The 23038-nt window shown below is 44.1% G+C and overlaps 1 long non-coding RNA gene across 2 annotated transcripts in view; it reads left to right on the top strand.

Moving 5' to 3' along the window:
- Nucleotides 1-16299: 16299 nt before the first annotated feature.
- The window catches only part of LOC128344826 (uncharacterized), a 44280-nt gene continuing 37541 nt past the window's right edge, over nt 16300-23038 (top strand). Inside the window, exons 1-2 of one of the 2 annotated variants that reach the window (XR_008316072.1) lie at nt 16300-16518; nt 19440-19567. This is a non-coding gene — a long non-coding RNA (uncharacterized LOC128344826). The remainder of the gene's footprint in view (nt 16519-19439; nt 19568-23038) is intronic. The other variant, XR_008316073.1, reaches the window with a different exon arrangement.

Raw genomic sequence — 23038 nt, 5'->3', positions numbered from 1 at the left:
GAGCTCTGCACAGTTGCAGGAAGCAGCATCGATGGGGCTTGGAGAAGGACAGAAGGATCGTGCATGCCCCACTCTTCCTTCAGCAGGACTCAGTCAGCACAGTATGTGAGCTGCTGAATTTCTGGTTTGTTTGCAACACCAGCGCGTTCATAGAGTTCATAGAGGAGGTGGTAACGAGAAAGCAGCTTTGAAGCAGTGTAACTGTGTTTGTGATGAGTGCAGAAATTAGGCTGGTGCTCTTTTTGACATGAAAATAAACAAAGAATAAGCTTGGGCATGTGCTTCTGTCAAAACGCAACATCTGCCCTCTCTGTTGGCTTTAAGGGAACTTTAAAGGCACATCTTTTTAACCAGGTGTTTTAGTTTTAGTTTTAATGTGGTTTTAACAGTTTTAATTAGTTTATTTTCATTGGTTGGTAAACCCCCTATATATTTTTATTAGGCAATATATGAATGTAATAAATAAATACATATTCATATCTGTTTCTTGGCATTCTCTACAAAATATGCAATACTCTAATTTCTGTATTCCACATTTACACATGGAACCTAGGAAGTCAATGTTGTTTTCTGGCCTCTTTGCTAAGTTTAGAATCCAGCTTCTTAAAAATACAATAGGTTGTGCTTCTAGGGTTTTGTTTTATTTTAAGGAAATGTGTTAGCCTCTTCCCCCATTTACTCTTTATTTATACCCTGTGAAAGGCCTTTCAGAAGATGACTAACACCCTGTGTGCCTGCTTTTACAACTGCATATCCTACAGTCACAAAGACCTCTGCTTCTCCTTTCGTTAGCCAGGTTACTTCAGTGCTGAAAGGTTTTCTGTATCCCCCCCATGTGAAGTCAGTTCTTCAATAAGTCTGAGAAGATGTTTTCCCTGGTGATGGGAAGGGAATGTGGAATCCAATGTTTTCAGCAGACTTGTCATGGCTAGTGAATTCATTACGACAGGTAGGCCTCTATAAAAGGTCAGGAACAGTAACCTTTTCAGCTTTACTACTCCTTAATCTCATTAGCTACCTTTAAAAAGTTATAGTATCTCTTTCCAAGGGATGGAGTTTGCCATCCCAGCCAGCTAATAATAGCAGCTGAGTGGGCCTCAGACCATCTGAAACAACTTCCCCAATGACAGAATGGTTTTGTGCAGTTCCGGGAATATACATTTATTGACTAGGCTTTCAAAATGATCAGAGGAAGGGCATTAACTAGGCCAAGTTTGTGGAAGGATGGCAAAAACCCTGCAGCTGCAACAATCTATGCACATAGTCCCCAGACAATCAACTTCAAAGGTGACATTATCACCATCAGTCTGTAGTTTCTTCCCTGAAATTTGCTGTGAACTCCCAATACGGGAGAATAAAGGCCAGACTATGCATTCTATGGGAAATCCATGAATGACCCTTCTCACATTTCTTTTTTCAGGAAATGAAACTATAGGGTGGGAGCTCTGTTCATTTGATTGGCGCACTGGAGTGTGTTGAATCCTTTCTCTGAACACCATTTTCATGATCAAACTCTCATACTCTGTACGACTGTTCACCCCCAGGAGAATTCACTTGCAAGAAAAAGAGCAGTTGGGAGGCAGGCAATTTTGACTGGAGAAACCTTAAGGAGGAAAGGTTTAAACTTCCCCTCTCCAGCACCTCTGCTCGGACATAACTCTGGCAACTCCCCATACCTGCAGTTTAGTAGAAAATAACATTCTGGAGAGCCCAGTCCCTGAGTTTCTGTGTAATGTGTAGTTTGCTCTATATGTTGGACAAAGAGACACAATTAATCAGCATCTAGATTTGTTTTTGAAGGTCAGTCAGTGTGATAGTTCTTGAGGCTTCGAGAGTCTAAGGGAACCTTTTCAGATTCAGAGATCCCTATCTTAGTTTGGCAAAAGCCTCAAGGCACCAAGAGGTGTTTGCCTGAAAGATTAAATTTCCTTTCAATAATGCTTAGGAAAAGTCCACATGCAGTTGCTGTGTCACGCTGGCCACAGTCTCTAAAAAGGGCCCTTCTGGCCACAGAAGGGGCATAGATTTTAAAGCTATTAGGCTGGTGTTTCCTTGAGTAGGAGGGCTCTCAGACCATGGGGAATATTGGAAGCATGCTCAGCTTTCTCTCCCAAGATTCTGTTCTAGTATTCTCTCAGGCTGTCTCCATACATGCAGCCAGAAGCATGGGCCCTGCTTTCACATGCTGTAATCACACAGTGCAGGAGCAAACATTTGAATAATGCCACAATGAAAATGGGCCAATAATGTGGGCCTTTCCCACCCAACTGATATCCTCTTTCCCAACAGGGAGGAGGAGAAGGAGATTGTAAAGAAGCTGAATAAATTCTTTGCATCTGTCTTCATGGTGGAAGATACTGACCATATACTGGGGTGTGCATGAATCAAATTTTTTGTTTCGATTTGTACCCGAATCAAAACACCCCATTTTGTTTTGGGTCAGAATCTGACTCCACCGAATAACCCCGGATTTGATTTGTACCCGGATTTTTTTGAATCTGAATCAATTCAGATAAAAAAGGGGTCTCGGGGCCAAAAGAGTGGTGTGGGTGGTAGTGTCCAATGGGTAGAACTACCACCCAAATTTCAAATAAATTGGTGAAAGGGGTGATTTTTAAAGAATTTCGGATGTTGGCGTGTCTTTAAGCTTTCCCCCCATAGGGAATAATGGGGATTTCAGCAGCCCCATAACTTGGGGGGCACCAGGGTGGCCCAAAGCGAGTGGTGGTGTAGTGCACATAGGGTGCCAACCACTCCCAAACCCACAAGCCCATGGGGCACTGGGTTTTGTTGTTTCTGAGGTGTTCTGAGAGTAGATCCTCTGGTAGCAGATGAGAGCGGATTCACTCTTACAGAACTGTGCTAGTGTCGCCAACACTTTTCTGAGGCCTGTAAGGGTCCTTGAGAGGATTGATGCATCATCGGCAGATAGTAGGGTGGAAATGCTTCTTTCGGCCAGTTTGGGGGGATGGAAGTTTGGGTTGCTAAGATGGCTCACCATGGCATTGATATAAAAGTTGAAAAGAAGCGGGGCCAGGATACATCCCTGTTTGACTCCCTTTTGGGTTGGGATATGATTCGTAAGGTGTTCTTCGGGGCCACACCTCACCCTGAATTTTGTGCCTGTGTGAAGGATGCAAATTAGGTAGAGCAGATGTTGATCAATTGAGGAAGATTCCAGCTTCTCCCATAGCTTAACTCAGGATATGGAGCCAAAACCGGCCTTGAGATCTATGAAGGCAGCGTAAAGGGTGGCAGAATTGTTGGATGAATACTTTTTGATGAGATGTTGGAGCACCAGGCATTGGTCAATTGTGGATCTGCCTTCCCTAAAACCTGCTTGCTCATCTGCCAGCACATTTTCTTGTTCTAACCAGTCCTTGAGTTTCCAATGTAAGTGTCTGGCATATACGTATCTTGCTGATGGTGTTGAACGAGCTGATGGACCTAGCTGGCAGGGTCACCCCTTCTTCCCTTTTTAAATATGGGGATGATGATCACCAACCTCCAGTTCTTGGGAATGTGGCCATGAGAGTCAAGGCAGGTAAATAGCGAAGCCAGAACTGGGGCCCAACACTTCAGATTACTTTTTGTAAGATCCAAAGGGATGAGGTCTTCCCCTTGAGCCTTCCCCACTTTAGATTGGAAGACAAGAGACTCAACCTCCACTGCAGTAACTGGTGGCCAGCTGGGCAGGTTTTTTATATCCAGTAGTGGGGGGCCAGATCTGCCGTGACATTGTCATATAGGTTCTGAAAGTGCGATGCCCAGAACACTGGAGGGATTTGAAAGTCTATCTGGGCCAAGCGACCATAAGCAGAGTTGGTTGTGATGTGCCAGAAAGTGGATGAGTCCTTTGCTTTGGCTGCCTGGATGAGTTGTGGCCAAGTGGCCCTCATGGCCTCTCTCTGTCACTAGTTGTTTGCATTGTCTCTTGAGCTGCAAGAGGTGTGGACCTCTGTGGCATCTGCTCTTGTATTCAATCGTAGATGTGATAGGTAGAGGTAAGGGCTTTCCTGGCTTCTACGCAGTCCTTGTCAAGCCAGGATTTGGATGGGCACCCAAGCGGCTTAGAGTGGGAGTTAGCCTTTGCGACTAAATGTTTTTGGAGCTCTTGCACTAGGTCATCATAGGCCTCCAAGGGGGTGATGTAAGATCTCTCCGGTAGCTTTGGAGGGGTTCCACTGCTAAAAGTTCCTTTATTTTTGGATCAAGCTGAGGTGTCTATTTGGCACAATGCCCATTTGCCTTCGCCCTCAGATAGAATGTTGGGAGTGTAGCAGGTCTCCAGGCACAGCTTTTCAACAAAGGGTGCCAACTGGAGGGAGAGATGGGAAATGGTCGCTCTCTAGGTAGGGAAGGACCTTAAAGTTCACAACAAAAGGGAGCAAATTCCTGGTAACAGTGATATAATCGATGGTGCTTGTTTTGGAGCTGGATAGATATGTAAATTCCCTTGGATAATTGCTGACAAGTGAGTCATTTAGAATTAGTAGGTTAAGTATGGCAGTCTTTTGAGCTAGACAGAGACCCACAAAATTTGATCTAAGATTCTTTGAAAAGTGGATAAGGGGTAGGAGCTCAGTCTCCAGGCTTGGGGTGGGGAGCTGATGTAGAGAGAATAAGGTGCAGTCGTCAGGCCCCATCCTAGCATTGAAGTCACCCCCCCCCCCCCACAACCAGCACTTCAGGGTTGGCCAGAAGAAGGTCATTTGTGTAATGCTCAAGCTCGGCCCATACAGAGCAGATTTTGAGTTTCCGTTGCTGTGGTGGTAGATATGCATTGATTATTAATAGTGATCTGCAACCAAAGTGGGTTAACATTGCCATAGTGTAGTGTTTGAGCAAGGTGAGGTGTGTCAATGTTATCTGCAGGGAGGTGGAGACTAATATTGCCAGTCCTCCTTTAAGCTTTCCACATTCCATCCTAGGGACTGCCCCCACTAAGAATGAGTGATATCCATTGAGCTCAAGGTTGTTCACTGTCCAGGTTTCCTAGACCAGAATTATGTCCAATTGAGAAAGAAAGCTGTTAGAATCTGTATCCTTGCGATGGCGCCACCCAGCCAAATTCCAGGGCGAGACCTTGATCCTATGCTGGTCAGGGGGGTATCATAGGGTCAAGGAGGGAGTAGGATTTAGGTGCTCATCAGCAGGCCTGCTGGAGGGCTGTAGCTTTTGCTGAGGTAGAGAGGGTGAAGCAGCACCTGTTAGCACCTGCTCTGGTGGCCCGAGGGGCACTGGTGTGACACTCAGGGGAGTCAATGCTTCCTTCAAAGGTGCCACCTGTCTTAGCTGCAGTCCTGACAGTTCAGCAGGGGAGTCATGGGTGCTAGCTGTCTCAGAGTGGATGCCCAATGCACTCAGGACACTGGGTGTGCCAGAGCAGCAAACTTGCAAGGAGGTGGGTGCTTCTCTTAACTCTTGTCCCTGGGTGGGGCTGTCATCGCTATGCTCTGAGGGGTGTTGCTGAATGGTGTGGTGGGTTGGCAGGTCCCTCTTCATAGACAGGATGTCTGTGATCAGCGCAATGATGTTGTCGAAGTGGGGGGGGGGGTTTGTCACTGGCAAATGGCAGCCCTGGGCTGACCACCGGCAGGGCATTGCTCTTCAGGGGTGAAGGGCATTGCGAGGAGAGCCAAGGCATGGCACATGGGGTGGGGCTGGAACAGAGAGAGCTCATCAGGGGTGGCCTGCTTTCGCTGTATCTCGCTGGAGTGTGCAGGAAACAATACGTGTGTGCCCTCCCTGGGAGTAGGAACATCCACATCTAGAGGGTGGGGGGCTGACACAGAGAGACCCAACTCAGGTGCAAAATGGTGTGGGCACATGGCAGCAGGGGTGGGGGTGGGAGTGGAGCCAGGGAGCTCAGTCTCAGAAGCTTTACTCTGCAAATCTTCAAAGCGCACTGACAATTTCATGTTAGGCTTTCTGGGTGGGCATGCAGCCCTCTGCACTGGCTGAATTTCCATATCACTCTTGGAATCAGAGCTCTCGGAGACAGGAACAGAGTCCTCCGTGCAGGCCAATAAATCAGTGAGAGGCTTTGCGTTTGTTTAGAGAGTCTTTTTAATATGTTGTACTACAGCCTGATAGCCACCTAATGGCGCAGCGGGAAATGACTTGACTAGCAAGTCAGAGGTTGCCGGTTTGAATCCTCACTGGTATGTTTCCCAGACTATGGGAAACACCTATATCAGGCGGCAGCGATATAGGAAGATGCTGAAAGGCATCATCTCATACTGCATGGGAGGAGGCAATGGTAAACCCCTCCTGTATCCTACCAAAGACAACCACACAGCTCTGTGGTTGCCAGGAGTCAACACTGACTCAATGGCACACTTTAACTTTACTACTGCCTGATGGACTTTTAATTTGGTTTGTTTTAACTGTTTTTATTCTACATTGGGCCCTTTCTCATAATCAGCGAGAAGAGCTGGGACGGCGCTCAGAGAGGAAGGCTAGAGAAGCTTATCTCCCTGCAGACTACCATTCCTCCATTGCTGGGTGCACAGATCAGGCACCCAGATGATCCTCCATGAGGCCACAGGCAGCACAGAGAGCTGGGGGCCGGGCTGGGTTCTTCCAGCCCCTGGAAATCCCATAATGCACCATGCAAGTGCGTGGTACATTGTGGGGATCCCCCTGGTGCTGGCCAGGAGCCTGCTCCTATGTCAGCACCACTCAGCGCTGACACATGAGCACTTAGCCCATGTTAAGTGCTCCCTCATACCCTTAACTCTGCCTAAGTGGTGAGCTCCCTAAACAGGTTTGCTGCTGTGCTGCTGCTGGGAGCTGCTAGCCTCCCAATGATTCACAGGCGCAGCCAAGAGCAGGCTTGGCTGCCTTAGCCCACTCTTGGCTGCAGGTGAGAACAGCCTCATTGTGTTTTATTTGTTTTATTGTTATCATAGCCCAGTCTCAGCCAACCCCATAATCTTCACCACTGCCACAAAGTAGAATTCTTTATTTTCCCTGGCTGCATTTACTAAAATAGCCCTTCAGATCTCCATCTCCAACTCAAAAATAGGTGGGGTGGTGAGGCCTCTAAGTGTGGGGTGGGTAATTCAGACATACAGATATGAATTCAAAAGTGAAGTTTTACTTTAAATACCCAATCAAGTTCAAAACAGTAGACTTTACTGTTTAAGCAAAGGAACAAATAAAATGGAGAGACTGTAAATACATCCAACTATCCTGCACTAATTCTGTGCCTTAAACAAGGCCTCACCAGAAGCTTTCTTGCAGCCAGGTCTCTCAGTAAAACTCTGCAGCAAGTCTTTCTCTTTCTGCTCTGTATCAGGCCTTGCTCTTTCTCTCTCTCTAGCAGTGGTCACATTTGCATGTAATGTGGAACTGTGGGTCCAATAGACCCACGGTTCCATGCCCCTCTCCTCCTGCTCTCCTGTCCGAATTCAGATATACTGGAGAGCAGCCTTTCTGCATTCAGCAAGACTGCAGAGAGGAGGGTGAACTGGCTGTGTGGGCTTCCTTCTTTACTGAAGGACAGCCTGCACAGCCAATCATGCTGGAGTTGAGGGAGGAGCTTCCTCCCTCAGCCCTGGTTCCAGGAGAAGCAGCCTTTGGTTCTGACATACTACACGATGCCTGGGACCTTGAGCTGCAGTGATGAAACTCACTACAACCCAAGGGTTCATATTGGAGTTCCAAATCTGAACCTTGCATTTTGTCGCTGCATTTATCTAGGGTTTTCCACATTTGGACGTAACATCTAAGGATCAGCAGGTCAGTTCTGCATTACGCGCAAATGCGGCCTGTTCTTCTCAACTGCTTCTGAGAGGGTTCCAGCTCTTGAGAGTGTTCTGAGCTCAGCTCAGCTCCCTTCCTCTTGATGATGTCAGCAACTCTTCAGTAATTTCAGCAGCTGCAAAACAACCCTAACCTTGCTGCTCAAACTCTTTTTCTTTTATACTATCAAACCCACCTACCTCTTTTGGAGTTACCCATTCGGAACAAACACAACCCAGACAAAAATTAACCATCTCTAGACAGAATAGTTGGAAAGCCACCATGAACCTATGACCTTTTATAATGCAAGCAACTAAAGCACAAAATGGGGGACAGGCAGCCATTTTAAACCATAAGTGAACATAATACAAGACTGAAGGATTAAGCTTCATCCTTCACAACTATGTTAAATTTTATATTACTTTTATTGTTTTAGTGTTTTGAGTTGTCCCAAACAGTATGGTAATGGAGGGGCAGGATATACTTTTTAAAAAATAAAATAAAATAATAATAAATTAGTAATTGTGTATATACTAATGCTGATGCTACCACATCACCCCAACCCTGGAGGAGAGGTGAGCTGAGAGGGATGATGTTATAGACCAAGCCTGATTTATATACTAAATATGCTCATTAGCTAGCATACCAAATTAGGCCTGGCTCATAGTGTCACCAAGTGACCAAGTTCTTTTACATGGTGACCATGTAGGATCAGGGCGCATGGAAGAAAGGAGATCAAACCAATCCGGGCTTTATTGAGTATAAAAGAGTAACAACATAATCTAGCAGAAAGCAGAACACTCTATCAATATTACTAACAGTATTTTAAACAGAACCTCCTAGCCACAACCAGTGTTCCTAACTACCATATGTGTGTGTATTAAATCTTCCTAGAGCCTAATGCAATTCAGATACAGACAGAAAAAGCGGGGGGGAGGAAGCCTGAGGGCTGGCATGGTTTGGGGGAGATCAGGAATTAGTAGGGGGAGAGGGGAAGGGAACAGGAGAAGGGGAAGGGATGAGGGGATTCCAGGCTCATAGGGGTAGCATATTTACCAGGATCAGAGACTTGAGAGCGGAGATCTTTTTCAGCTTGAAGGAGCACGGCGCTTGGCGGGAGACAGGAGCGTTTGCAGTTGCTCAGATCACGGCTGAGAGCCAGAGCATCATGGCGGGGAAGTCTTGACTTCTCCCTGCGCAGTAGAAGTCACAGACAGCTCCTGTCCATGGACAGAGTTCCTGCTTTGCCCCGCAGCTTAGCAGCAAACTCTGGGATCCTTGTTGAGCAGTTCTAGGCAAAAGATTGCCCGTAGGCACAAGACTGCTAATCTGCCATGTCCAGAGACTCCTTCTTATAGTGGTTCCATCCTTTGATGTCCATTTGAGTCTTCTGGATCACAAAAGGCGTTTATTCCTGCTATCCTCTGAATATTGTCTTTTAATTACCAAAAATCTCTCAGGATATTTGGTCAGTTCAGAGAGATCTCAATCTCATCTTCTGTTAGCTGCTATCTTGAGGAGGGGACATAGCCCAAAGCAAATCTGCATCTCTGAGCAAATGGGCCCCCAGTTGTGCTAGCCTGGTCCCAAAAGGTGTTAAAAGTCAGGAGTTAGTGGGAGAGTTCTATTTGTGTGAGACAGCAATTACATTATTTCTTGTGTACCTCTATCTAGTGTGTATTTATAACAAAAGAATATTCAAAGTAACATCAAAAAGGGGCACATGTGTGAGGCGAGTTAATCAACACATTTGGACATGGCAGAAGCATCCTGTCAGTGAGTTAAGGGGGTTACTGGACAGCAGGTTAATTTCAGCAGTGTGAGACTGGTAATTAAGCCTGACCCATTGTCTCAGTTAGTTTCCACAGATGCTGATAACCAATGCTAGATTACCCCTGCCTCTACAAATCATTTACCAAGCATTACCCAGGCAGATCTAATTGAACTCTTAATATAAAATGAAATCAGACACAGGCCTATATTTCACAGACTTCTGAGTTGGTACCTCTGGTTCTGATATGTTGATATGGACCTTCCATAACAATGAAGGCAAGTTGATGAGACTCTTATTCATGCACCTGTGCCCAATGCCAGCATGATGGGGCAGGTATGGAGGGGGAGAAGGTGTGAAAGACTGAATCTGAGTGTACCAGATGCTGTACCTCTGGGAGGAACGACACTCCTCAGGCATCCCTGTACTTTCCCCAGCCTCCCTATGCTCATTCCCAGTCTCTTTTGCGTGATTTGAAGTATACACTTCCTCATTGCACACACACCTCTTAATTGGACTTGATGGGTCAAACTGAATTTTGCCGATTCAATGAAGTGCCAGTTCTGGTATATACACCAATCCCGTGCAATGGGATTCTGCCTCTGCCTTCTTCACAAACTTACTGTTACCACTTACACTTAAATCGAGGCTAGTATTAAGCAAAGGCAAGCTTCTGGAGTACCATGGGGCATAGATGAAGAGTTCAATAGAAAAAAAGTTTCTATATTGCTATCCCGCTGCAAGGGACTTTAGTTTGGTTGTGCAGCACATGTTTGCAGGCAAAAGGTCCCAGGTTCAGTTTCTGGAATTTCAAGGTAGGACTGGAAAGGATCCCACTCTGAAACCCTGGAGAGCTTCTGCCATTCAGTGTAGACCAGGGATTCTCAATGTTGGGTCCCCAGATGTTATTGGACTTCAACTCCCAAAATCCCCAACCAAAGGCCACTGGGGCTGTCGATTATGGGAGTTGAAGCCCAATAACATCTGGGGACTCAACACTGGGAATCTCTGGTGTAGACAATACTGAACTACATGGACAAATGGTCTGACTCAAAGTATAAGGCAGTTAATGTGCTTATAAGCCAGGGCTACTGTAGAAGTCAAAAAGCTGCACACAGTTGTATGTAGGGAGAACCACAATCATGGGATACTCGAGAGTGAGTGGCACCTCAGTGCCTGTGCATGGGCGGACAAAGGAGGTGCAATGTGTGCAGCATAAACCTAAGCAGGTTTCCTCAGCATTCAGTTAAAAGGGGATCATTCCCACATAAATGTGTATAGGACTGCTGCCTAAGAATGACAATACAGCACATTTCAGAATTCACACACAGAAACTGTCACTCAGCAAAAAGCTTGTTTCCATATTTGGATGGGACAAGTTCCATGCATATAGTTAACAGCTCTTGGATGCAAAATGCAATCATGTGGAAGATTTAGGAAATATGGTTTTAATGCTGAAAAAGCAGACTGGTCACAAGGTTCACAAATGTGGCTATATCTGTCTGTGGCTTCCCAGGCTCCAAAAGTCAAAGAAAATGAGTATTTTGTGTTTGAAGCTTTCCACTTAAATACTTTAGAAAACATTAAACCAGCAAAGGTGGGAAGGTTGATAGGAAAGCGGTGGCTGGAAGAGACTGAAGAAGGGAGTTAACAGCTCACTCTAATTTTCTCCTCATATATGTACGATATTGCTAAAACTTCCTTATCCAGGTATTTTGAAGTTCATGAAATTCATTCAGAAAAGTGCAGTGTCCAAAACAGAGAGAAAATTAGCTAAGGAAAGTACTAGATGACAGAAGATGTGTTCAAGGTTAAAAACAGGGATTAGGGAAGCATGGATAAGTATATCTACCAGCCACTCTGCATTGACAAAAAATCTATTTTTAAAATCCGCTTCCTTCCTCTAGAAAGCCCTGGCTCAGCTCCAGATTCAGGAGTGAGCTCTGCCCAGTCAAAATGAGAGGTTGCAGCAGTTTTTAACTCTGAGTGCCTATAGCAGAAACAACGTTGCCTGCCGGCCTGCTTGCTTGCTTAAAGGTCATCGCAACTCAGAACCCAGCCTGGCTTTCCCCCATCGTGAGAAACACCAGGCTCATGGGTGAGCCTGGTGGTTCAATGGTGGCTAGCCTGCCAAAGCAGCCCTCCTCTAAAATGAGGTTAGGGGAGATGCTGTACGGGAGATGGCAATGATAAACCTCTCCTGTATTCTACCAAAGACAACCACAGGGCTCTGTGGTCGCCAGGAGTTGAAGCCAACTCGATGGCACACTTTACCTTTACCTGGAGCTGTAGAATGCATGCCCTCTCTCAAGAAATTCATTTATGGCCCTCTTTGTTCACTCTTTGGAGACAACTCTTTTATTCTACCGGGTCTTTGGGAGTTAGCTTATATCAACTGGAAGCAGTTAAAAAATTGCTTGTTCTGGTTTTTTTTTTTTTTTTAAAAACACACCTTGTATATCATTGTTTCATATTGTTTTCATCTTTTAGTTTGAATTTTGAAAAATTGTTGTCTTGGGGGAAAATGTTAAAAATAAGATGCAAGTAAATAAGATGCAGCACTGTCCTTCTCCTTAGATTTCCTGCTCAGGAAAATGAAGGAAAAACTGCCCAAGGGTTTTTCAGACTTTTCCGAAGGTTGAAGGTACAACATGAGAAATCCTTGAAGATTATGGCATTTTGTGAAGTTAGCATTTGTAGACAAGAGCTTACTTAATCAGGTACATGAAATCCGGTTTCCAGAATCTTGGGGGGAAACGATGAATAGTCTCAAAAATGTCCTTTCTCTGAATTCCCATATTTTCCTGTAGATTACACACCTAATGAATGTTTAATGCAACTGTAATTTTAATTGTAACCTGAAGACCTTAATTTCAAATGTAAATATATTTCCAAATGCGATCCAGATAAAAGTGTGTCAGCGTTACTGCAGAGTTTCCCTCTCCTAATTAGAGAGCACAAACTAGCTTCCAATATTTTGATTGGTTAAAGGAATCACGAAAGGTTAAATTAATTGTTTGTTCTAATCGCATACAATTTAGTTCTCAATCTAGAAAAGGTTTACTAGGTTAGGGCATTTCTGTTCAGATCTTGCTAGTATTGCTTTTTGGTCTGTAAACTGACATGCTTTATAAAATTGAAACATTATTTTCTTTCTGCCAAAAGGATGTTGGGCTCACATAAATTCTATCCATTTATTGGTGCTTTATCTCTTCGCCAGTGTCGCACAAATGCAAAGTCTGTACTCTTGCCAGGAAATGCATATATTTCTCTAAGAAGGCAGAAAGCAGCTTTTACAAGCAACCCTGGACCTAATTATATTTCTTGTCACATGGATGCATCTTTACAAGCTCAGTTCTACCAGGCCTATTGAAATTAAGCGATAAACCCTACCTAGGGACATGTATGTCAAAATGTGGTGTGTGTGCCTGGAGGAGAGCACAAATATGCAAACACAGGAGCAGAAAAGGGTCAGAGAAGCAAGCACAGGGACAGCAGCTGCTGAAGAGCTCGTCTGGAACAAATGTTGGACACAAATGGAATACTGGCTGAATGTGTGATAATTACATTGTACTAGGGACTTGAATCATCTCCCTTTAGCACAGGTTTCACTTCTCTCAGCATGGTCAGTTGATAGGCAGTTGTCACCAGTTTGTTGATCAGGCTCAAGGCTTAAAGTACAAATTAGATATGTGGCTACCGTTTCTTGGAAGGAATGGTGGGTGGGGAAAAGACCTAGTGCGTGGGTGGGGAAAAGAGGGATTATAGAGTAGTGGGATCATAGCAAGGGAAGTGCTCTGTGTGTGACTGCTTTTTCTGCACATGTGCAATTTTGGTAGGGAGGGACTGGTGGGGAGGAGCATTGGGAGCCCCTCAGGCTGTTGAGGCAGTTAGTGCTCTTACAAGGGACCTGGAAATCTGAGGATATTGTGAAAGGTACATTCTCTGTGAACAAAACCAAATGAGGATTCCAAGTCCCCTCCCTGGCATCTCCAAGATAGGGTATAGAAGCTTCCTATGCTCCTATGTATGGCTGACTTCCTTCATCTACCTGTGTGCTCCTTGGATTTCTTCCCCATCTGCAACACCAATGGAATATTTTGGTTTCCACTACTTAGCTTTTGGATTTCAAAAAGCTAGTTATCCAGTTGTGTTACAACAATAGAAACATAGTGAATGCAAAGCCTAGATATCAAGCATACAAGGTTAACATTTTCATCAAGATCTAATCCATTTGCTTCCCCTTCCCCCTGCCAGACAAGCTAACTGCTTGTTTTAGGCACAGGCAGCATTATGGCATGGAATTGTATCCGGCAGTCTCTCTAGTAGAGGACAAGGGTACATCACACATACTGTTTCTCTGGCTTGTAATGGTGCTTTGCAGCACAACCTAAGCCAGGCCCTAAAGGCAGCATTCAATTCTCCTGGCTTCTGCACAAGTATACTCAGAAAAGTTTCATCTCTTTCCAGTAATTCGGCAGATGATGATGAACAGTCTTCTTCTGCCAGTACACAGCATATGAGTCTGTACTACAGAAGGCACACACACAAATCACCCTGTAAGGTCACTGTTGACAGGCCCAGGCTACTTAGGAGGCGCATCCGCTTATAGCTCGTCATTTCTCAAATTGAAGAAAGAAATTAGATTCAAGTCTATGATCTTGTGTATGTGCACGCGTGCCCATGTACACACACACGTATTTCCTTTGCCTCTTTAAACTTCGTTTGCTGACATAAGCTCCCCCATCCTCTGGAGAGTTACCTCTTTCAGTACTGTTTTCTTCATGAGCAAAGATAGCTCTAAGAGGATAGAACCCCACTGCCAAAATATACTAAGCCTAGAAAAGCATACCCTCTGGCCTTATCCAGCTCAGCTGTGATACATACACATTTTTCATGGAGGATGGTAGAAAGGATTGGGCCAACAACAAACTAATTATCAGCTTCATGGTCTACCAGGAAAAAAGCAAGGCAGATTAAGAGAATTAAAGGATGTGAATAGTCACTTGAACAACATTGAAAAGGCCACAGTCAGAATATTGGTCAGGACACAATTCTGATTTAGCTCCAGGAAGTGTTACTGGAGTTTCTTGAGCTGATGCAGGGGTCAGCAACCTTGGTTCTCCAGCTGTTGCTACAATTCCCACCATCCCCTCTACAATTCCCACCATTCCTAGCCAAAATGTATTATAGCCAGGGATTAGACTTGGAAAAGAATGTTCTACAATTCATTTTTTAAAAAAATATTCTGCAGCTGCATCAGGAAAGAACTGCTAAAAAATAAAACTGCATCAGTACATTCTCAACCACAGATAGTCTCAAAAAGAGCCAACTTTCGAATTCATCTAATCCTATTGCTTCAGGGCAAAATGATGGTTCTGTGGAAAGTTACAAAGAGATTGGTACCTTGCAACTCTAAAATTCTATTGTTTCCCTGTGGGTCTGCAGATGTGGCTGGATTCCAATGCCCATCACCCTATTGTCAATCACAGCAGGGCATGATGGGAGACAGAGTACAACACCTGCAGGCAAACCAAAGTTGGGCAGCCATGCTCCAGGTCAGGGGTGAAGTGGCCATCCTGAGGCTCAACGGCTGTGACTGGACTCCAATGTCCATTGCCTTAATGTCCATCACAGCAGGACAGGATGGGAGCTGGAGTCCAACACCTGCAGGGAGGCCAAAGCTGGGTAACCATCCTCCAGGTCAGGGGTGAATCCTGAGGCTCACCAGCTGTGGCTGGACTCCCAATGCTCATCACCCTATCATCCATATTCTGGATTGTTTATCATGGGAAACTGTTATTTATGGCCAAATGGGCATTTATTTTCTACTGCAGGTGTTCCCAAAATAGGTATCTAGATCTTTCAGGACTACAACTCCCATCATTCAAAGGCCTACATAGACACATAGGAGGAGACACGCCTGCCTGCTAGTGTTGCAATCTAAATCTCATCATGTCCTCCTGCAATGGATGGTAGGGTGATGGGTACTGGAGTCCAACCACAACTGGTGAGCCTCAGGACCCACCCCTGACCTGGAGCATGGCTGCCCAACTTTGGTCCACCTGCAGATGTTGTACTCTGTCTCCCATCCTGTCCTAGTACAAGGAGAGGTAGGGCGATAGACATTGGAATCCAGCCATAGCTGGCGAGCCTCAGGATGGCCAACCCACCCCTGACTTGGTGAACGGTTGCCCAGCTTTGGTCTGCCTGTAGGTGTTGAACTCAGTCTCCCATCATGCCTTGCTGCAGTCAGTAGGGTAATGGACACTGGACAGACAAACAATGGAATTTTAGAGTTGCAAGGTGCCAATCTCTTGGTATAAATCTGAGCATGGCCACACCATGGTCTTCAGAGGAGTGGGAAAAGAACCACAAGGCTTCTGCCTATGAATATTCCATGTATTTGTTCTATTATATCTCTTAATGCCTGTTTATCCCAGCCCTCACCTATGCACACTGAGGTATAAGTGAGAACTGGGTTTCTATGCATGTGCAGTAGTTCATGAGTAGGCTCTTCACAAGATTGGGAACTCTGTTTAATCGGGGTTCTTGATTGTACAGAAAGGTCTACGCATGTAGAAAACCAATTCTGCCTTCCAGGCTAGCACAACATGTGACAAATAAGGGTGGGGCCAGCCATAGGGGTAACTGGGGGGGGCACGTGCCCCGGGCGCCATTGAGGTGGGGGCGCCATACCAGTCCCTGCCACCCCCACCCCACTGCCCACCTGCCCAGCCCCAGGGCCCCTCAGCCACTTGCCTCCAGCTCCGGCTGATCGGCAAAGAGGCCTAGGATCGGCAAGGCCTGCAAACTGCAGAGCTCTTCTCTCCCCGCCTCTCAGCTGATTGGTGGGTGGGCGGGGCTTCCAGAGAGGCCTCCGAGTAGGCCTCCCTGAAGCCTGAACTCGAGTAGGCCCCAAGCAAGGAAGGAAGGAAGGAGGAAGCAGGCAGCAGACCCTCTGCCCAGACCAGACCATCCAGAACAGCTATTGCTAGGTAGGCTGTGAATTCCTTCTTGTGGTTCCCCCCCCCCCCCAATATAGGGATCTGCTTGCCATAGGGCTTTGATATGGGGGGTGGGGCGAGACTGAGAAGTCTCTGTATATTTAATTTAAAACAGACTGGAAAATGTGCTGGCTTTAAAAACAAAAACTATCTAAAAAGGCCGATAAGTGGCTTGTTTCATGTCAGAAAATTACAAACACTTCTGGAACAAGTATATTTTATTTATTTTCATTCATTCATTCATAAATGCACTTATGTTCAAGTTATTTTGCAATCCAGAAGGTCTGAGTGAGAACTGTGAAGCATGTGTTGTGATCTTATTTTATTTTATTTTTCTTGTGTGTGAACTGCTCCCCAATAACTTGCAGGGACTTCAGGGTAAATCTGGCCAACATGTGAATGCAGCACCTCTATTCCAGAGGAGATGTGTGTTAAAGGGCTTTAAAAGCCTGGTGTGAAAAGACTCCGGGAATCAAACTTTACTGAATTTGTTCAGAATTCTGAGAAAACAAACATAGGCTCACCCTGCATGGTTGAAAGTATCATTTGCTAATCTGCAGCAAGGGGTCCATTTTAATAATTAGCATTGCTAGTGTGTTCTAGGCATTAAAAGTAGCACAAATATATAGTACTCAATGTATATCACTATATACTGTGAAGTGTGCATGCGTGTATTCAGTGAAATGTATTTCCAGGTAGCAGTGGCGTAACTAGGGAAAACAGCGCCCAGGGCAAGCACTGAAATTGCGCCCCCCCCTGCCGCCCCCCCCCAACATACATCTGACTGACACACATGTTTCAGAAAACTTTTATTTTAAAAATTTAAAAATTACAAAAATTACCAATATCATACATGTGGTAAAGCTCCTATCTACCACTTCAGATTTATTTTTAAAAACTATCCAGATTGTGGGGCTATCATTAATTTGTTTGGATAGCTCAGGTTAAAATGCTGGAAAACGACAAATTTCAGTATGCTGGGGCTCATGAAATCCCCAAATTTTATGTGGAGTTGTACTTGGAAAAACTAAAAGAAGTGCCTGTCTAATTCTCTGCTATGCATTGTAGCATCACGATTACATAAGTTTTAAAAATAAATGGAGAATTTGACTTTTCCCAGATACTCTGTAAATAATTAAAGGATATGCAGAGTAAACTGTGTCACTGCTTGGAATATATTCTAGTATTTCAGAAAGACAGTAAAAATGAGAGAAAGAGCAAGAAACTCCCAGTGGGCCTTAATACTAAGGTTTTCACATTGATTCAAAGACAAACTGACCATTAATAGCCATATTATTAAGACATCACATTTAACTCACTTATCACAAGAAGCAAAGTAAGAGCAAATGGATACAATCTTAGCTTATAAAATTCAGCTCAGTATTCACAAGCCCTTATTCTCTGAACATAGTGCCAATCTGAATATGTACAGTAACATATTATATATATATTTTTTTTAAAAAAATTACCTGTAGCCCCTTCGGGGGACATCTTAAAGGCTGTGGGGGGTCTGCAAAGTTTCCCCCTCCTCCCACTGGCCTCTAGGGCCTCATAGGCACCATTTGAGCATGTGCGGTGGTCATTTTTTAAAATATATATTTTTAAAAATGGCCGCTGAAAACAAAATGGCCACTGTGCATGCTCAAATGGCCTCTGCGAGGCGTGGCATGCCCTAGGGCCTCACAGAGGCCATCTGAGCATGCCCAGTGGCCATTTTGTTTTTAGTGGCCATTTTTTAAAATTATTTAATTTTAAGAAATTGCGCCCCCCTTCAAGTGGCGCCCGGGGCACGTGCCCCCCCTGCCCCCCATAGATACGCCCCTGCCAGGTAGCATACTTATTTTGAAATATCAGACTTAAATCCTTGGGGGCCTGGGGTGTGTGGAGGCCCTGGACTTTGAGGGTCTGGGGGCCCATTTTGAAATCCTGTCTCTGGACCCATTCCAACCTTGCTATGCCCCTGGCAGAATAGTTACATATTTCTTTAAAATATATATTTCTAAAGAGCCTTGTAGCCTCATGTTTCCTTTTTCCTGTCCCAGTATACTTGCACAGATGCAGCCCACAACCCACATTTGACTATGGCTGTGACACATTTCCATATTTCTGGGGGCGGCGGGGGCGGCAATTTCAGTGCTTGCCCTGGCCGCCGTTTTCCCTAGTTACGCCTCTGGGGCCAGCTGGCACAAGGAGGTCAGGGGGCGGGGCACTGTAGAATGGCAGGTTCAGAGTGATATAGAACTGGTGCCAGAGAAAGAGCAGTGTATCACTTTGTCTGTTCTTGGAAGCTATTTAACTGTATTCTCAGCACATGCGGATTCTTTTATTTTGATCTGAGCACAAAATGATAAACTAGAAACAATCCTGACCGTGATGTTTTTCCTATTAAATTACAAGTAAAATAGCCCCTCCTCCTTCACGAATTATGGTGGTGGTAGAAGCAGAGATGCTGCGAACTGCATGGGCAGATGCAATCTATTTTCTTCACATCCTTTTTGCCTTTGTTCTGATCAACTAACGCAGCAACACCAAATGGAAGTGGATCAATTTGTAGTGTAGACACAGCCAAAGGAGATAAAAGATGAGGTCCCTTTTATGTTTCCTAAAGCAGAGAGCCTCGAAAACAAAACTAGAAAAGTGACGCCTTCCATTTTTAGCTGCATCTCTGCTTTTTGCTCATTTTCTTTTGCATAAAAGAAATCACATTGCTTTTAAAGATGAACATTTAGACTACCTTCATAGTTTCAAGTGCTTCACCCTGAAGAACATATATATTCAATTACCCTTCACCTGTTTTTGATATACTATTAGCTTGCTTTTATATGAATACTATAGTGTCTTTTGATGTGAAAGGAGTCCAGGAGCTTTTGAAATGTTACATACATGCCGCTTTTCTCCACATTGAAATGCAGATTGTGTAGTTCCTATATTTACAGTAAAACTATGAAAAAACTTGAATACAGAAAATGAGAGCAATATGAACCTCAGTGAAACTCGGGAGCATTTGTGGTGTCTGTATCTCCGGAATTTACATAAGATGGTGAGCAGGAGATGAGGATTTTGCTACAGGAGAACTTTCTTATTCATTCTCTCTCTCTCTCTCTCTCCCTCTCCCTCTCCCTCTCCCTTCCTTCTTTCAGAATACAATGTATCTGTCTTTATACACATACAGATCTCTGTGCACAGTTATTCACATGTTACAATCAGTACATATGTAGTAGTTTTTATTTATGTCTAAATTTGCATCTTATTAATATAAAATTAGCATATGCAATTTTTATGGAAATTTGTATCCTCTATTGGAAATGGTGGTTCTTTCAATGTAATAATGGAGCCTACAATTGCATTAGCTCTTTTTGCAGCTGCATAACACTATGCTCAGCTTGTGAATGACTGAATCCCGAGATCCTTTTCACTATTTTGACTGCCAAGTCAGGAATCTCCTGTTGTACACCTGAGCCCTTGTTGTTGCTCATTGTGCCATGTGATAGCTTCAGCCTTTTCTTTGTTTTCCTGACACTATGCCTACAAGTCTGGGCTACTTGTCTGTATGTCTCTTTGGTGACTTGTCCTTCCTTCCATTTCTTATACTTGCACTTTTTCTTTCAGTTAATCACTTAACTTTTTTATGCAGCCATGTTGGCTTTTTAAAGATGTCTCCTATTTTATTTCTTCATTGAAATTGTTTATGACTGTGCCAGTAACTCCTTCTTCAGGAACATCCACCCAGCTTAGGCACCTTCCCACATTAATTTATCTAGCTATGAAATCCTTCCAAGCACTTCTCTGAGCTTATTAAAATGAATTTTCTTGAAATACAAGGTACATGTTTGACTTATGTTCAGCTTTAGCTTTCTGTAAGATCAAGAATTCCAGCATAGCATGGTCATTCTTATCACTATTTCATTGATCAACTTTACCCTACTGGCTAGGATCTAGTCAAGGATAGCTGACCCCCTTGTTCCTTGCTCCACCTTTTGAAAGAAGTTGTCAACAAGGCATGACCAGAATTTGCTTAGCAGAGTTAGTTTCCAATAAATATCAGGGCAGTGAAAATCCCGCATTATTCTTGCTTTAGGAAAGCATTATCCACATCCTCTCCTTCTCCAGAGGTGCACCTAGGTAATTTTGGAGCCAAGTTAAGCATCATTTTTTAACATGTAGGTTCTTGAGGGCACAAACCACACCATCCAGGATAGACTAAAAATGATTTGGGGGGCCCCAGGGGGTGTGGAGGCCCTGGACTTTGGCCTCAAATTCCAGGAGTAAGAGCACCTCTGTCCTTGTCTATACTATAGTAGGCACCAACAACTACAAATTTTTGTTATTTTTTTTCTGCATTTATTTCTGGGTGGAGATGCTCTCCACCGGGATCTCCAGTGGAGATCATGAATTTCTGTGCAGATGTACACATTTTGACATGTAATGCTACTCTTCTCCCTTTCTGTTGCATCTGTTCTTTTGGGACAAGTTATATTCTTCAGTGCTACATTCCAATCCTGGGAGTCATCCTGCCAAGTCTCAGTTATACCTATCAAGTCATATTTACTTTCTGTACTAGGGATTCAGGGTCAGCTGTTTATTTCCCATACTCTGAGCATTAGTGAATGAATTGACACATCTCAAACTATGGAAATGCTGCTCCAATATTTCTACTGCTATTTTATTGTGGGATTTTCTAGACAATCCCCCACCCCAGTTTTTTCTACAGCACCCAAGTCTAATCTCTATCTTTAGAAGTTACCTTTGTACTTACCTTTGGGATTATGAAGAAAATAGAAGCATGTTTATATTGTCCTTTATTAGAATTATCCCTCTGCCCCCTTAAACTGTTAACTTGGGAAATGCTAGGATAGAAATTGAAATAAATATTCTTATATTGTGAGAGGGGTTGTGCTGCTATTATCAAGTTTGCAGCTGGCTGTGTTTTGTAAGTAGTTTGGCTCTGAACAGCACTTCCTTCCTTCCTTCCTTCCTTCCTTCCTTCCTTCCTTCCTTCCTTAAATGGTGTGTTGTTGCTATAATTTTGCATGTATTTATTATGGGACATTTAAGCATTACCTCCGTCTTTTCTGTTTTATTATTGGCTTTTCCTCAACACCTCCTCTTCTCCCCGCCACCTTGAGCTGCCCAATGAGAAGGATATATGCCAGGAGCTGCCAATATTACTTCTCAGCAACAGACCAGTTGTTTGATTTGTTTTATCCCTGGCTTTGCTGCCAAGGTGCAATTTTCACTTTGCTCTTGATGATAACCCTGGCACATTGTAGTTTATATAAAAAACCTCACTGGGGATTTCTGCTGGCTTCTCCTTTCAAATAAATCTCTGCTAATAAACGTTAGTAGTCAGAATACACAATGCAATTCTGAAAAAGGTAACTGACGGGTCAGGGAAGGCACCGGAAACTCAGCAGTGTCATTTTTCTTTCTGATGGACCAATGCGTCCATCAGTTCAAGGCAGAAGCAACACAAATAAAAGTGTCACATTGAGATTGTAAAGTCCCCCATTTCCTCTTCCTCGTTTAAGTTCAAGCTCAGATTTCCGGTCTACCTGTCATAGCTTCTCTACTTCCGCGTTCCCTTGTTTCAGCTTATCTGTGTCCCGGGAAATTGTATCCTTGTGCTTCATTACAGCAAACAGAAATATTTCCAGGATATGTACAGCTGTGCTCTTGAACCTGTGACATTTAAAGGGCAATAGAATACTAATGAGGCTAATAAAACAGAAAAATAGCTTTACCTAAGTCAGGATAAGAGTGGCTTTATTTGAGCAAAGTCATTTTGGCAATAGTACTCAAAAGGGACCAGAGAAAATGAGGTGGGGATAGAGATGAGGGGAAAAAAAATAACACTGTCAAACAGAATTACAACACATACATACACAATGAAGGGTTTTGACATCCAAACACAAACAGAACTTGGCATCTTCTGTCGTTTGTGTTTTTAAAATTTTAAAATGAGGTTTACTTTTAAAGGAATTGTCTTACATTTTTCCAAAGGTTCTTTCACACTTGAAGTTCTTCAGGAAAGCACCCTGAGTCCTTCTAAGCAGCAAAAGGAGAGGAAGAACAAATGCATAATGCGTCCTCTCCTTGCACTTGTTTAGAATGTCCAACGTTGAGCTCTCATGTCTTCTTCTAGGGGAGATGTGTATGTTTTTGGCACCTGCAACAAATGCATCTGCAGACTGAGGTGATGGTATTGTCGGGTGAGACGGGAGTGAAAGGTTTGCTAAAGGAGCATCAGGTGATTGCAGAAAAGCTGAATTAATTCTTTGTGTCTGCAGAAGATGTTGGACAAAGTCCTTAGCTGATGTTTCCAGGGCAGGTATCTGAATTACTGAGTCAAACTGGTGACAAGAGATGAAGTTCTAGGCAGGGGCAGGTTAAGGTTTTTTACACCTGTGGAAAACCAAGGATTTGCTGCCCCTCTCTGTCCCGACTCCGGACACAAAAACTATTTCTCAACAGCAGGCAGGACTCTACAGGAGCAGGCACTGGGCCGGGGCTC

The sequence above is a fragment of the Hemicordylus capensis genome, chromosome 1 (genome assembly GCF_027244095.1).
Source record: "Hemicordylus capensis ecotype Gifberg chromosome 1, rHemCap1.1.pri, whole genome shotgun sequence".
Classification (NCBI taxonomy): domain Eukaryota; kingdom Metazoa; phylum Chordata; class Lepidosauria; order Squamata; family Cordylidae; genus Hemicordylus; species Hemicordylus capensis.
The sequence above is the reverse complement of the archived record's forward strand: the minus strand, read 5'-3'. Positions and strand labels throughout refer to the sequence as shown.